Here is a 17,294-nt window from a genome sequence, read left to right as displayed (position 1 = left end):
AAGGGGATGGATGTATGAAAGCCGATAAACTATTTTTGTTGTTTGTTCCCAATGGATAAGTGGAAACAGACTCCCAAATTACTTGAATTAATTAATGGTGCTGGAATTGAGTAACTCGGTTGATCCATGAGAAACCAGAAGATCTTGGTCTCACAGCTTCGCATTGTGTTCTTCATCACCCAGAGTGACGCGTATTTTGCTGCCTCTCACAGGTCCTGTTCAAGGGGAGGGAACTGGCTATCCTCAGGTAGTTCCCCTGTCACCAATAAGATATACAAGAGAAACCACGTGTAGTGGAAGGTCTTTCCCTGCTCATGAACTTCATCGTAGTTGTTAGGAATTCCTCACAGAGGAATTCAAGCCAGTTGAATTGGACCTCCTTTGCACATTTTTCGACCAGTGCGATGACCATCGTTGGTACCTCGTTACCGCGGCATTTTATCATCACCTTCCCCACTAGCAGCTGGGTGACTACATGCACACCTTTGTCTTGAATGCTACTAATTATGTAGCCTCTCTGCTTATTTTCCAGCTTGTATTTCTTCTTCATGGGCTCTGCGAGCACCAAATCTCTGCTTTTATGAGCTATTTCCACAGTGTCCCTTCCCATAGAGGGAAGCCAAGAAATCCTATGAATAAGCTCCACCGTGATGGGAATAGGATCCTTCAGCCACAAGTACCCATCGTGCACCAGGAAAAGTAGTTTCCTGATGACAACGATCGTGATCGGTGCTCGATGAAAGTGTGGAATCCATAGTAGGTGGAGTAGCCTGGCCTCCTCCACACTGCGCAGCCATTTCCGAAGCTCTAGTGCTATAACTAACCCCTCCTTGCTTTTTTTCATGAGTTTGCTAATCTCCAAATGTGGGAGCCTTTTGCTGTCCACGAGGTCCCAATCTTCAAATTTCATCGTGGGCACGCGGCCCAAAACCAAACCTTCAAATATAATTCCATCTGGGAGGAGCGAGGTTTGGAGTACGCTCTTAACGGTATCCAAATCCTTGGGTACTTTTTCTTTTCCTCTCCGTGGAGGGACATACTTGGGTAGCTTTACTGTAGTGCACAATGGTTGAATGCCTTCCTCCATTTCTTCACCCACCTCAATTTATTCTACGGAAGCTTGGAGATCCTCCTCCTCCTCATCTGTCTGAAGATTAACACTCTTGCCCTTGTCTTCCATAGACAATTTACCAAACTGTAGATTTCTAGGAGACATGCGGACTGGTCCTACTACCTATGGATCCTTTTTGGGCTTCGGTGTCCGGGGCAACTTCAGAATTTCCAGTGCATTCCCCATCAGCAGCATAGGGCTCTATGGGGTTTCCTCAGTTGTCAACATCATTTTATTCAGGAAGCCCTGCATCTCCTTCGACAATGTCTCAAACACTGAACTTGCTTCCAAAGCCTCCAAATTCATAAGGTCCATACCCACTTGATAGCTTAACAACTGAATTCTCAAAATGCCAAGGGTTGCTCGGTGGATAGCCCTCTATGATTTATAGGCCTTTTTGAATTCAAATTCGACTGTTCCACCCAAATTTGGCCCATTAATGCTAGATTGGTAGCAGGTCATCCCAAATCTAGTTCTGACTGCATGACTTAATTTCCACCATCCACTCCTCATAGTCTTAAATTGGACATCTTGTCATGAACAGTGACACCAATGGTCACTTTCCAGCCTACCCGTGTGGTAGGTCAGCCCCTATGCGTGGGTGCGACCCTTGTGACATATTGATCCTACGTGAAACCTTCTTATCATGCAGCTCCCATATAGACTCTTTTATAGTCTTGCGCTCTCTTTCAACTACTTGGAGCGCTGAGACTATGCTCCCTACGGATAGTTAGGTGGTCGCACTACCTGTGTGAGGCTTCAATTCACCTTCTAGCCTGGTCCATGGGTGCCCCTCAGTTACCCTTGTTGCAATCATCACCGCACATTCCTACTTACGTGGTGTGCTCCCCTGGTTACTCTATTTGGGAAGGTGCAGTCACAGCCATGGTAGCAGAGCTACAAATTTTCAGTGGCAATCTTCTAATGCAGTAGTATGGTTTCCCCTATCTTGTCATGTCATTCTATCGATGTGACATGCTTGCGCGATTTCGTTTTCCAGGTTTTTGATTTTCACATCCATTAACATGTTTTTCCTCCTTAGTCGTACCCGATCTTCTTTGAGTTCATGAAGCTTAAGGTTCCTTTGCTAAATGGCTTCCTATATATGCATTATTTCACCCTCGCGTAGCTTCATAGTTCCTTTGTCCTCGCGTAGGTCCCAATCAGTTTGTCTCTCCTGGTGAACTTTGTTTAGGATTCCACATACCTTCTTAAATGCTTCTACGTGGAACATTTGTGGTGCACATCGCCTTTCCTGCTACTTCATCCTCTTCTGATTTTCGACCCTTAGTTTGGGGTGTGCTTATGAGGTTTGCACAACAAACGTCTGTACCCATTGACATAGATGGGCACCCAAGCTGCTTGGTCCTGGCTGCCTAACACTCATTCGAAGTTGAGGGCTTCCAAATCGTAGGTGCATCATCCTTCTACATCTATGCCAGTCCTCAAAGTTTTCTTGATGTGTACCCCACCTTCGTGCGGGTGTTGCACATAATGCCCATTTCAACACATCGAACCGCTATCATTCCAGTATTGTGCTCTCAAATTTTTCTCGAAGATCATTTTTTTCTTCTTCAGATTGATGACTCTATTCATATCATTGGCCCAGTCTATTCCTAACAACACGCGATAGGGATTGCTGTCATCGAAAATCTCTATCACCTCAAAATTTGTCTCTGTACTCGTGCCTTCAATATCAATTGTTACCCCTTGTAACCTTCCCATGGGAAAAATCTTTTGATGGTTTGCCATTCGTAATTGAATAGGGGACCACTGTAACGTGGGCCTACCCATATGTTCCCATGTTTGATTCAGTAAAACATTCGCGTCCAAACCTAGATCTAGGATTACCTGATCCATTTCATATTCCCCAATCTGTGCAGTCAACCTCATTTCTCTTCCAGTGCAGAATGCATGCTTCCCCAATTTGCAGAGAATGTGCAGTTCCCCTGACCCCGTGCACCTAGTTATCAGTTCCTATAGTCCTTTAACTGCCTTGTTGTTGTGCAACAATTTCATGCATGTCTCCAGAAAGGTAGTAAGGATTGAAGGATCCATTCTTGGCTCTCGTTAATCCTTACTACCTAAAGTGGAGGCCTCCGCGAAGCTATTCTTAGCTTCCATGAATGTCTCATTTATGCGTTCTAAGTCAAACTCGAGTTCCTTTAAAGGAGCCTTGCGAACCCACGTACTTTCCTCTAGCTTCTTTCCCTTATTCTCTCCCGTGGTCACACGACTTCTGAGCATCATATTTACATTCAGGTCCTCTTCACATGGTTCAGACCTCATCATTTGTATATTCTGAGTCGGGGACGCTGGAGTACCCCTTTCTTGCACATCTTTGTGATCAATATAGAACAGTCTATTGTTTCATGATCATAATGAGCACAATGCATACAAGATATCCTCGTCGATTTGGTATAGTTGTGGGCATAGTGCCCTGGTCCTCTACAATTGTAACAAATTAACTATTCATGGCCCCTTCCTGGTCCCATTCCGCCTCTTCCTTGACCTCACCCCTAAAATCCAGTGCATGTCATCCCCACTTCTGGGTCGAGGGCTCATGTTTCAGTCTACATTCTATAGGCTGGGGTCCGATCCATCATTAGCTCGTAACTGTGACAAGTGCTCTCATCATGGCCTACCAACCTGCAGAAATTGCAAAAAAATTACTGGGGTGTCTGTGTATATTTCTATAGCAAATGACAATTGTCTGATGCATGTTTCCATCCTATTTGATAGATCACGCACCATAAAGCGGGTGCCATGCTCAGTCCTACTTGTGCCTCTGGTCTCAACGAGATTGGCCCTCCTCCTACCAAGTAGTTCGTGAACACTGGATAGTGATCCATGTCATGATCCATCTTATGCACCATACCTCTTCGCGCGCCTCTGGCCATGGTGCCCTATCCTGATTCAAGATTTGCATTTCCAAACACAGATTCTGTAGTTGCACATGGATTTGCTGAACTCCCAACCCAAAGTCCTATATCGGGGTCTCATGTAATCTCATCGCCATCTCCAACGCTTCAGCCTGGGTAGAAAGTTTCTGCTGTGATAGCGCCATCCTCAAGTGTGGCGTTAGAGATGCTATAAACCATCCGCGATGTTATGCATCCATTAGCGTCATATTGACCTCGCGGATCGTACTCTTTGACCTTTGGTCCAGATCCCAGGGGGTCTCACCCAGAAGCATTGCAATCTCTTTAAACCTGATAATTGACTATGTCTTTGAGTTTGGCCTGCTAAATTCTCTGTTTAACGCATTCTAGATCTTTGCTATCCCTGTGTTTGGGTGGTTGTTAGAGTTCTTAATGTGCCACGTAAATACATGATCCTACAACGCACTCACCAATGTAGCCCTCTTAATGTTGTTGTCTGTGACACCTTATGCTTCCCATACTACTCTTACCACGAACCAGAATTGGTCCGAATCCTCATTCCCTACTCCTTTGAATACTGGTAGTTTGATTGTGCTCACCATACTGAACCGTGGAGGTGGAGTGGGTGGAGATGGAGGTGAAGGAGGTGAAGTGGGTGGCGGTGTGGGTGGTAACCGCAGAATCCGCTGCCTTATCAAACTAACCACGCTTTTCGGAGAAACTTTCTCGAGCTCGTCCTTGCTCTCCAATGAGGGCGAAATCAAGGGACTGTTTTCTAACTCTTCGCTACTTCCGCTTCTATAGATTCTTTTGCTCCACATAGTCTGAAACATTACTTTATTCGCATAACCTGCTTGTCACATAACAACATCTTAATCCAGGTATTCAAAGATTTAATATACTTACCTCACAGTACCTTGAGAAAGCATCACTCTACCTCACTCTAACTGACGGTTGTGTCCACCGCAAACTCAATGATAAATCCTCCTATTATTTGATCAAGCCAGTGGTCCACAGCTCACACTATCTTATCTTCTGAGGCTTCCATTCTGCGCACTAATTTCGGCAACAGTCCGTGGAGCGCGGACTGAGGTCTCACCCGAAGTAGTATGGGAGGGTACTGGAACTAGGTTTCTGCACCCTAGGGATGTCTTGATGAAGTTTTTGGAGGTTCGCAGTCTAAACCTGCATGCTTGTGCTATTCCGTGCAGCTGTATATCCTTCGCGACTTGTGCCACTATCTCCACATACCTTTGTAAGGGCACAAAGAAAGTACTACCCTAACCTCTATTCTTACTGCACTATTATATTAGTGCTTAACCTAACTTGTGAGAGCCCAATATTCTTACTACTTCCTTCAACATTCAGGTAAGTGCGCATAATCATAAATAGCATAAATGCATAAAGATAAACAGAAGCATAGATACACAATATTCCGAATCAAACTTATCTTTATTAGTATTCCTTTTCAAGTACAATCCCACTTACAGACCTAACTCCGCTCTACACACTCAGCTGCAGGGGTCCACACACTCAGTTGTGGACTCTACTAGGCCTCTGCATACTCAGATGAAGAGCCTTTTTCTACTACTGTGACCCAGTACTCTTCAACTTTCCCTCTATGCTCTAACCATGTCTTCGCATCTATCTATTACTTGCTTGCTAAAAAAACTATCTTTACACTTAGAGCCTCTCTCTATTTATACGATCCCATGGTCTGTGGACCATGGGTAGGCCAACACAACTTTACATTATTCTACAATACTGAGGGTGGACAACCCTTTGACTCATCCTAGACTTTCGCTCTCTGCACCCATACTTCGTGGAGTCTTACAATACAATTGACCAAAATGCGGGCTTTAAGCCCCAAAACCTGCTGCGTGGGATCCCATGCTCAACACCAAGTTTCTTGACTATATCCCTCCACGCAAGGGGAAGCCGAAGGTCACCAAGGACCCAGACTCGGACAAGTTTGTCATTTCTATGCCCCTGCTGCTAGAATAGGTTCCCTTTGAAGGTCCACGCCTTGCACGGATCCCTCTGCTAAAAATACAAGATTGGGACCTGGCAGATCATGAGTGATTTCCTCACCTATCAACCGCCAATTATACGAAGCATGTCTATTACCTGTACTTAGGTGTCACTGAGTTAGAAATGGTGGAATGGATCTGTAGAGTGGAGAATTTGAGGTTGTTGAACCTGCTATGGGTGTACCATTTTCACTGCACCACTATTAACACAACATGCATGTGTTAATTACTTACGCTAGTGCATGATGGATGCTTATGGCTTGGAGGGCCTATAGCCATCACTGACATGCTCATCCATAGGATCACGCACCTGCCACATGAGGGTTTGAATTTGGCCAAGGAGTTTGACGGAAAGACAGACAAAAAGGATTTGGTGGCCAACATGAAGAAGGAATTTTCCCTTGTGAAAAAGTAACACGGATACTCTATCACTTCTATCAACAACCCTGCGGTGCAGATTGCCACACAAATCTTGGTAGGGAAATTAATGAGGAAGTGTCGCGTGGATAATGTTCCAGCACCCGTGGTTTCACTAGCTGCACAATGTGCGAAGGGTGTGCAGTTCAACTAGGCACGACACCTGTGCAGTGAATTTCTTGCGAATTTCTACAAGGTCCAGGATGAGACCAAGCCATTCCACTATGCTTGGTTACTTCTCTCCATCATGTTGATTGCATGGGAGCTGCCGAAGGATGGCAAGTTTCCTCCGTTGAAAGAAGAATTGTCAAAGGCCACACTGTTTTCCTAAATATGGGCCACAAAGGATCCCGCGCGGGTCACATAAATCAAAATATACTGGGTTTTGATGGAACCAAGCATCCGCATGGCCATCAACCAGTGCCCAAGGTTGTCCCTGACCTTGTATGAGCAGTTTTCAACTTATTCTGCGTTTAAGGCTAACTTCCACTGAGTCTACATTCAGACATGGAAGGACCCTCAACAAAAATTCTATGATTTACCATATTTGGTCACAGATCATGACATACATGATGGAATCAAGCACTGACCAACAAAATGGCGTGCCCCATCAAACTTGGATGTTCGAACGAGTAAGCGCACGGGGAGCTAGAGAGAAAAGAAAAGGAAGGACACAACTAAGCAGGATGCACAAAAGTTGGTCGTGCAGCAGAAGAAGGAAGTCGTAGAAAAGGCCAGGATGGAGAAAGAGCACGCTTCTAAGGAGCAGGCCGAGCAAGAGAAGAACGAATCACATAGAAGAGGAAAATCCCCTTCTCCCACGACAAAGGAAGACAAATAGTCTAAATAGGGTGGTAGAGGAGATGAGGGGTAGAGCACCATGTTTCGGTTGAGGAAGCATGGATAGGAGCAATGGGAAGGTCCCCAGAAAAATTAGAAATCAGGCAAGTCACAGGTTCATCCCATGGTGTTGACCGAAGGCCATCTCGATGAGATCGACGATAAAGTCTGGGACACTACAACTGAATTGTTGCAATAGTTTGAGTAGCAGTATATGCAGATGCTCGGGAGCATCTAGAAGGATCTGCATGAGATGTAGATCCAATGTAGTAGGATACAGGTGGGCGCAGGTCAAGCGAGCACAACACAAGTGAGCCTAGCACCGGGGATGAGTCAGGTTGTAGAATTGGTAAGGACCCTGGACCTTCACAGAATTGCTTTATCGGAAGGATCCCTATGCATAGAGTGAGCCGTTGACCACATAATCTTAAGTACCCTTAAGAACATTGGGCTAAACATTGCAATGCTCCCCAATGAGCTTGTTCATGCTTTGCAAGTAGGGGTGACAACGGAATTGAGAGCTCAAGAGTAGCACGCTTTCAATTTGATAAGAGAATATAGGGTGAATAATGAACAAGTGTTCGCTGAGAAAACAGAATACTTGAAGGAAAAAGATACAATGCAGGCATAAAGTTCTAGGTTGGAGGTAGCAGTAACAGAGGCATACAAAATAGTGCCGGAGCTGTACATTCCAAAGGACACATAGTCGAAAGCCAAGATCCGAAAATTAACTGCATGAGTGCACGAGGCAAAGGTTGAATTTGGACGAGTTCAATTCAACTCAATATGAAAATAATGGAGCTGCAGCTCAAATTACAGTCTATGACTCCACCCAAGGTCAAGGAGTAGCACAGATCTGCCATCAAGGAAGGGATGGCCACTCTGGATGTCACATTCGTTGACTGCTCGGCCTTATTTGAATAGGTGATGGAGTTGGTAACGACTCTGTAGGAAGAACCAAACCTGCACATTCTAAATACATAGGTTCATGAGCTCAAGAAGCAATATTATGAGGTTAGGGCAATGGCGCGCTCAATTGATCTAGCACAACACCTCACCAAGTTATAGGAGGGGAAACAACTCCTCACACAGGTAGAAGAGGCTCAGAAGAAGGAGGTCGTGCTTAAGGCTAGGTTGGGACCTTGGTTAGAAGAGGCTTACCAAGTAACAATCAACATTCAGGAGAAGCTAATGGGCTTGCAACAAACACAACAAATGATGAAGCTCGCCACAGATGGACTAGCTACAAAGAAGCTTGTATAATAGGTCAAGTAGGAAGCTACACATAGCGTTGCTGAAGTTGCAGTTGTGTAGGTGGAGCTGGGGGATATTTGCAGCAAGTTCATCCCTCCATCTGAGTGACTCGAGGGCGAGTCATTACCTTTGTGTTGGGGGCTTATTGGGATAGGGTCCCCTAGGTCAGTTTTGGGGTTATAAACCCAAGTATTGATGTAAATTTTGGTAAAATATATAAAGTCTCTTCAATTGGTGGATGTGTAACACGTAGATAGTTAGGAGTCAAAAGGTGTTTTAGTCCCTTGTCTATCTAAAGTCAAGTCAGTTTTGAGATCCACCCATGGTCCATGGACCATGGGATTGTATGTAAAAATCTATAAATAGTTGTGTCTAAGAGAGTCTAAGGCATGTTTATGTATGAGAGAGGAAAAAAGGGAAACTAAGAAGTGGGTAGATAGCAGGGAAAAGGCTTTACAGTTGAGTGCGCGGAAGCCTAGAGTAATGTCTGCAGCTGAGTGCACGGACCCCTGCAGTTGAGTGCACTGGGAAATTTTGAGTTTGTAATACCATATTGAAGATCAATGAAGAAGGCAATTGAAAAATATGTATTTATCTGTTTACCTCTATTATTTATGTTTGTGATATATGCTATGATGGAATAATGTCTTTATGAAATATTGATCTATTAATGCATGACTCTATGGGATAAGTCTTATTCAGTGTATGTAATGCATGTTAAGTACTTTTGTGAAGATTATAATACATTATGTTGTGTTTATTAAATACATGAGTAAATCTGCACGAGCTCGGAACTAGGGGTATTTTTTGATGCATGTAAGTGGATGATTCATCTGTTAAGGGTCTGCAAAGACCTATCGTATACCTTTGTGAAGGTCTAGAGGCTGTTTAAAGGGAGTTGCAGGGCTGGGCCCTAGGGGCTTATAGATCTGTGCAAAAGCAGATCTAGGGCAATAAAATACATTAATCTCTGGATGTGAAAACTTGGTTCCAGCATCCCCCGATACTTCTTCTAGTGAGACTTTATCCTATGTTATGCAGGCTAATGCCAAAAGGGCCAGTATTATAGGGTTTTGTTTGGCACAATTAAATCTGAACTTGGTTCATGACCCACTGAGCCAACAATCACTTATCAAATTTATCATGCATATTATGAGGGTGAACTTGAATTCTATACTTGTCTAAGCCCTTGTAGGAATTGGTATCCTATGGTTGTAAATCCATTGCAGTTAAAGATGGGGATTATTGAAAAGGATTTTTAGCTACAAGAAAGTTATGGTGAAAAATTAGTTTATAGGAGTTTATAGGATCAATGTATCTATGGATAGGATTTTAGTTGGAACTTCCAACACATGGCTTCTCTTACTATGGAGCTACTAGAAGAGTTCACTAGGTTAGGATTTGGTGTAAATTTACTAATAATGGTTGAAGCATATACTTTGGATATATATTGAAATGACTCAATTCTCCCAACGATAGTGCCAAAATCTTATCACCAAATATAGTGGCATAGGATGAAGCCTTTTGTATGATGTTAAGACTAGTGGAACATGGAAGTGTTACCATCGTCACCTAGGTAACAAATTCCGTCATTTTAGTGAATGATGACTCTTACATAATTAATCATTTACCTACTTGTGTTAAGGAATCCTATGAAAGATATAATCAAGTTTGAGGCCTCATATGTTACTACTCAATTCATCACCAAAGAGTTGTATCAATTGAGTTAGGGTTTAAGTGTTTAGTGAAGGTCATTTCTAGATTTTGTTTAAGGTATTATAGGGTTGATATAGGGGGTTTACCAAAAAGCTATATTATGTAAAATGATCCCCAAAGGACTCAAATATAAAAATTATGAATGCTTGTTGTAAGAATTCTATAAAATGAAATAAATTACATCAGTAAACAAGTTACAACAAAATTACAATTTAACCCTCAAAATATGTTATAAGTTAGTCGAAAATATGGTTAAGATAACAAATAAATCTATGGTTTTATTAACATTTAAATTATAAAAACTATAAGGAATATAACAACCAACTAAAACAAGATGTATAGCCCCAATTATGTAGCAATATAAATCAACATGGAATATTTTATCCAATAAATGATTTTAGGTTAAATGTGCAAGAAAAATATAGACATCTAGTGCTTTTGATGATCCAAAAGTAAATATAAGCTAAAGAAAACCCTAAATTTACCCTAAAATATAAAATACAATTTGATTATGTAAAATAGTATTTACTAAAATAAAGAAGGCTACTTCATACTATATTTTTTTGGAGCATATGGGGTCAATTGAAGATTCCCCTTAAAGAGATATAAGTAAGTTTAGGGTGGTTTCTAAGATTGTCTAGTACAAACCTTAGAAAATGAAACTAGTACATTAATGAAAACTTCAAGATGGTTCAAGGGAAGGTACTCCATCAGAAATTCATTCAAGAAGAAACCAAAAGAACACATTTTCATCACTAAAGAAGTAAAATTATACTTCCATTCATTCATAAACAAAATCATAAGATAAAATGACACCACTTACTTAAGAAATATTTCATCTTTCAAAACGTTGGAAATAAGCATCCATAGAATATTTAAGTCATCTAGAAAATAATCTCCTCAAGAAGTTAGTTTATCTATACATCCATGGCTATATCTATATAAAAGGTAACAACAATAGAGAAGTAATGATGTTTCTCCACATGTAGTGATGATTTCCAGGTGAGAATTTCTTAGATCAAGCGCCCTCCTCATCCATGAGAATCCCTAAAACATAAAATAATGCCTTATTTATTACAAACCCAAGAGATAAGGCAAAAAGCCATAAAATATCCACAATAAAGAGTTGATAGGTCTTAAGAATCTCAATGATGCCTCATAAATGAAATAATCATGCTCAAACTTAACGTCATCCCTTACAAATGTATTCGAGAGGCCCAACATGTGGCATAAATTCTCTCTAGAAGGTATATGACTCACTCAAGTAGTCTATACATGCTCCATGAGTAGAATATTTCCTCTAAGGGTTGCTGCATTTTATCATTAAATGTCATATCATGTCCCAAGAGGTGTGTTATCTCATAAAAAGTATCAAATCAACATGGAAAGGTGCAATATCCATCATCAAGGTGAAACATATCATCATCCACATGTCACACCTCATCTCTAATAGGTGGTATGAAATTTAAACAAGGGTGCTAAGCCATCATAAGGTCCATCATCCTCAAAAAGGTATGGAACATCCTCAATCAAATGTGGGAGAAGACTCATCAATGTCATCTAAAGAACTCAAGTTCCTTCACAACCATGTAGGTTATATCATCCAAGGAGGCCCTCCAAGTATCCATATGTGACCATTTGAAATATGTGGAAGAGTCAATGCAACATAGAAAGTGAGTCATATCCAATGTAAAATCCCCTAGGTAGATCACATCAAGTTCCATCTTCAAACTTAACACTAGCTCACAAATTTACAATTTGTGAAGCTTAGGTAAGTGAATATCATCAATAACCCCTATTTGGTGTGCCAACAACCAAGAAGAGAAGAATTTCCCAATAAAACCATCAAATGGTAAGTGTAAGTGACATATGATATGATTCAGTTTAACTTCATCGGATGATGTCATTGACATCCAAGACCCACATGATATTCGTCCACATGAGTGCCTTTATATAGGGAGCACTTATATATTGAGTTACTCTTTCCCCAACACTTCCTTTTATTTATTGCTTTCTTTTCTTTTCGTTTACTTTGTTTCACATGGCTCATTTTCTTCTATATGCATTTCATTGCATAAGGGTTTAAAATAATTCCATGTAGTCCCTTTTTATTATATGTTTCATTGCATGATACTTTGAGGTAAATTTAGCTTGGTCCTTTTTAATTATGTTCTTTATTGCATAGGACATAGGGAAATTCACTCATAGCAAACGAGTAGATTGCATGTTTTTATTTTTATTTTTATAAAGCCACATCAACCTCCCAAGTTCCTTCCTCTCATGGGATTATTAAGCATGATCCTTCTTGGGATAGACATAAGATATCCAACAAAAAAGAAATGACAATGGAGAAGAACTAGTTGGAGTATGTTGCATACAGAAAGGACATGGGCACATTACCCTTATCAAAATTCGCTACTATTACCCTTCTACCCAAGAGTGGCAACACTTGACTCAGAAATTGGTCATGACCACCAAGTGAAATGAGACAATAAAAATACCTTCGAAGCATCATGATTCATTATCTAATTCAACCAATGATCCTTGTTTCCATGCCAAATAAATTAGGCATAAACACTTGAAGTAATGTACAAATGTACTTAATCTGTGTCGAGCACCATAATCGTCAAATGAATGATTCGATCATGATCTAAGAGGCATATATGAGCTATTACCTATAAAGCATCCTAATTGTCATCATGAGGCTCAATGCCTTTGATGTATATCATCAATGAAAATATCCTCCAATTACAACTAAAAGTGAGGGGGTAATAAGCACCAATAAATATATCCATAAATTTTCTATTAAACGGGTAGTTCATCACTATTAGAAAATCCTTGGCTAAAAACATTAGTAGACCTTCGAGGAAACCCTAAAATCATGTATATAATAATACAAGTAAAATAAAATACTTCCAAAGTGGAGTTTAAACTTTGATCATGCTCAATTTAAATAAATACTCATTTGGTTTTAAAATTATTTTTCTCTTGGCCCTTGAGGCCTAGAGCATATGGTGAAATGATGTTTTGTTAAGGCACTCAATGGTGTAAAAGTCACACAAAAATCTAGCCATGTTAGGTGTTTTTGTGGCCAAAAAGGGTGCAATCCTCTAGTGATTTTGATGGCATAGATGTCTTTGGGTTGTGACTACTCAAGCCACAAGTGAAAAGTGCCAATCTTCCCAAAACTCATATAACCTATCAAAAACAAAATCTCATGAAATCATTATTCCAAACCAAAAATAAAATGTCTTCAAAACTAATATTAATTCAATAATTTAAATATAAAATATTTTTTTAATTTAACTATTTAGTATTTCAATAATCATAAAGCATACATTGCTTTTCATAATCACATAAGATACATTATCTTTCATACAACTTTTATATATATATATTCAATAATTATAAAGCATACATCAATTTTAATAATCGCATATTATACATTATCATTCATACCACTTTTATTTCATACAACTTTTATATATATATGAGAGAGAATGAACCAGCTTTTATTGAAATGAAACATCAACTAGCACCCTCCAAAGTACTTTGCCTTGTTTCGACCACTATGACCTCTAGATTTTACGAAAGCATTGATAGGAAAGTGATATCAACAGTATGATTCTCTGAGTGCTGAAGTCGGCAATGAAAATTCCACCCTGCTTCACCCCAATTTCGTTTCTGCCGTTCCAAAATGTTATGTAAAGACACGATGCCATTCCCTGTTTAATTAATTTGTAAAGTAGCCAACAACACAATTGCGAAAGTATTTTGCAGCGAGTGCTGAATTAGGCAATGAAAATTCCAGTTTGTTTCACCCCAATTTCGTTTCTAACAAAAATGGAAGAAAACAAAATGCGGATTTGCTCCACTTACTTCTCTAATTATTACAAATCATTTAAATAAATTTATATTGAAAACATCAAATCACTTAAATAAGATTATATTAGAAATATAAGTAATAAATGATTGGAGTCAAACTCGACTTAATTTGACTGAAAGAAAACTACACTGGGACACTTGGAGGGACATTTTTGACACCTAACAATTGGTTGGAATTAGATTCTCTAACACTTCCTCTTAATTACAACCACATAAAAATTCAATTAAGATACCTACTAGTCTAGATCCTGTAGCCTCTAAATTGTTTCAGCATGTCCTTCTTGTTGTAGGATTCAAATTTCATTTTCATCAGTTGTTGGTGCAGGGCTTCCATAGTTCCAAGCTGTCTAAGCAAGTCATGGAATTTTTCAAAAAACAAGTTGTATGTGGACTACTGCCAAATATTATCTTCTGTAGTGCGATTTTCATCTTCAATCTGCTGCAACATTAGACCATAATATAATTTCATCTCTTCAGGACTCCAATACCTGAAAATTTCATTAATTTGTTCATCATGCATGTTGTCTTCAAGGTTCATTTCTGCACCTTCTATGTAGACTTCATCAAGGCATGTTGTTGCAAGCCATGTTTCAAGGAAATTTAACTCTTCTTGGTAATTGTTCTCTCTACCTGCATATTTCAAATCAATGGTAAGTTTAAAAACATCTACAGAACCACTTTGGCTCTATTATTTATGCTCTGTAATGAAAGCGTTTTCCTATTGTTGCACTTTCAGCTGTGCTTCTACATCTGTCTCTATTTTCTCTCTCTGAGCTTCATTCTTTGGTTTTCCTCTATCTTTGTTTCTGTCTCTGTCTCTTTGACTAATTCACTAATTTGCGCTGCTGCAAACATGTTGCCTTCAACTGTCTCACCAAATAACATCATGTCAATATGATGTTTTTGTTGCATCACCTGCAACCATTCATCATTAGCCAAATTCTCTTCATCAAATTTTAAATCAGCAATATTAATTGCTTAATTCACCTTAGCATAGACAACTCCAACGGAATTTTCATTGTTTTCAGCAAGCTCTTGATTCACCAAACTTTGATCACCAAAGCTCCGTTGCTGGAATCTCCAAGTTTTTGTCCCCTTGTGGCTGTGTGTACAGTGGGGTTCGTGAGCATCTACCTCCTTCTCTCTTGCTTCTACGACTTCTTCACAAACATCATCCAAGTGTTACTGAGCAAAGTGGGTTTCAACAATCCATTCATTTGCTATAGATCCACTTTCATCTTCAACTTCAATACTTCCCCTTGCACAAAAACACGTCTCAAGAATATCCAAGACCTCCTTGGCTGTCTTGGCTTCTGAAATGAGGGAAAGAATGTTGTCATCTACATATCCTTTTATGCATTTCAATGCAAAGACATCTTTTTGCATGTTCACTTCCACATCTAAAAAGATCTCAAGTATTTCATGTAGTCCTTTGACTTTCTCAATCTCATGTATTTTCCCATTTGTTGAGTGCTAACTCACTACAAGTTAACAAAGAAAACAAACTGTAGACATCACATCTAACTGCAATAAATATATGACTATTGCTTGGCTTCCATAAACAAACAAATCTACAAATTACTCTACAAAAACCTTACTTCAAAAATTCTTTATAAAAAAAATTTCACAAAAATATTACAATACCAAAAACGGAATAGAACAATGCCTTTTTTTTTAAATCTCATATTTAAAAAAAAATCTCTTTACAAGATGAAGCACTCCCACCTCCTTGTTTAAAAAAAATACCTCTTATATAGCCTTTATGGGATAAGGCCTCCTTTGAAACGAATTTAATAAGGCAATTTAAAATTACTTAAGCCTTTTATAAAACAATAACAACGCACTCAAAAATTACATCAGGCCTTTTAACACATGCGCATGTGTTGATCAAATATCATGATACCATATTCCGTTTTACAAATTAAAAAATTGAGGCATACGATTTGCAAATCCGCTTCGGCCTTTACCTTTATACTCTCGTGCCTCGTGGACCTCTTTCTGTTGCAACAGAATTTGGCTTAACGCCTTTTCCGAGTCTCTGTGGCCACGTGGGAGAAGAAATGGTGTAAGTTTTTTTTGAAACTAACGCCTTTGCTTGCTGCGGTGTTGAGCTAGTAATGCTAACGCATTTTACGAATTTCTGTGCTGCATTAGTACGCACTCTTCAATGCTTGTGGGTGCGTTAATATGTCAAAATTTTCTGAAAAAAAATTCAAACTTCAAATTGAATTTTTTTCAATCAGTTTCCCTTAGCTTTGACGTAGCTGGTTTTTTGGTTCTCTGGCTGCTTTTTCACACTTCAATGATGTGGGTCCGTTAATATGTCAAAAATTTCTGGAAAAAAATTCAGACTTCAAATTGTATTTTTTTCAATCAGTTTTCCTTTAGCTTTGACGTAGTTGATTTTTTGGTTCTCTGGCTGCTTTTCACAGGGCTTTTCAATTTTTTGTTGCTCTCTCAAAGAGGTTTCCCCTTTCTCTTAGGTTGCTGCTCTCTGGCTAGTCTTATGTAAATTTGTCTCTTTGTTGCTCTCAAGAAGTGTTACAGGCTGAGCTCTGATACCATGACAAAAATTGAATAGAACAAAAGCTCTGATGCCATGACAGGCTGAGCTTTGATACCATGACAAAAATTGAATAGAACAAAAGCTCTAATGCCATGACAAAAATTGAATAGAACAAAATATGAAACAGATTACTTAGACGACTTACTCTGTTTACTCTTTTAGGGATTACAAATCACTTAAATAAAATTACATGAAAACTTGAGTCATAAATAACTAGAATGAAACTGTTCTTAACTGAAACTAAACGGGTACACTTGGAGGGACAGTTTTGTCATATAAATAGTAATATTAGATTCTCCAACCATTTCTGCCGTTGCAAAAAGTTATGTAAGACACGATGTCGTTGCCTGTTTAATTAATTCGTGAAATACCCAACAACCCAATTGCCAAAGTATTTTGCACGGTTAAAGAATCTGCGTAGATTTTGTCAGTTGCTAATCGATGGATTGGCTCATCTATCCAGATATGACACAGACCCCTTCGCAAAAAAAACAAAAAAATTGACAGACAAGTGCAGTTTCCACTAAGAAATATAGTACGCCTACATTTTGACACGTATATCATAAGTGGGAATGTGAGAAACAGCACTTTCG

Source organism: Pinus tabuliformis, chromosome 1_2, assembly GCF_031772625.1.
Source record: "Pinus tabuliformis cultivar Carrire ecotype Pingquan chromosome 1_2, CPIR1, whole genome shotgun sequence".
Classification (NCBI taxonomy): Eukaryota; Viridiplantae; Streptophyta; class Pinopsida; order Pinales; family Pinaceae; genus Pinus; species Pinus tabuliformis.
This window is presented reverse-complemented; position numbering follows the sequence as displayed.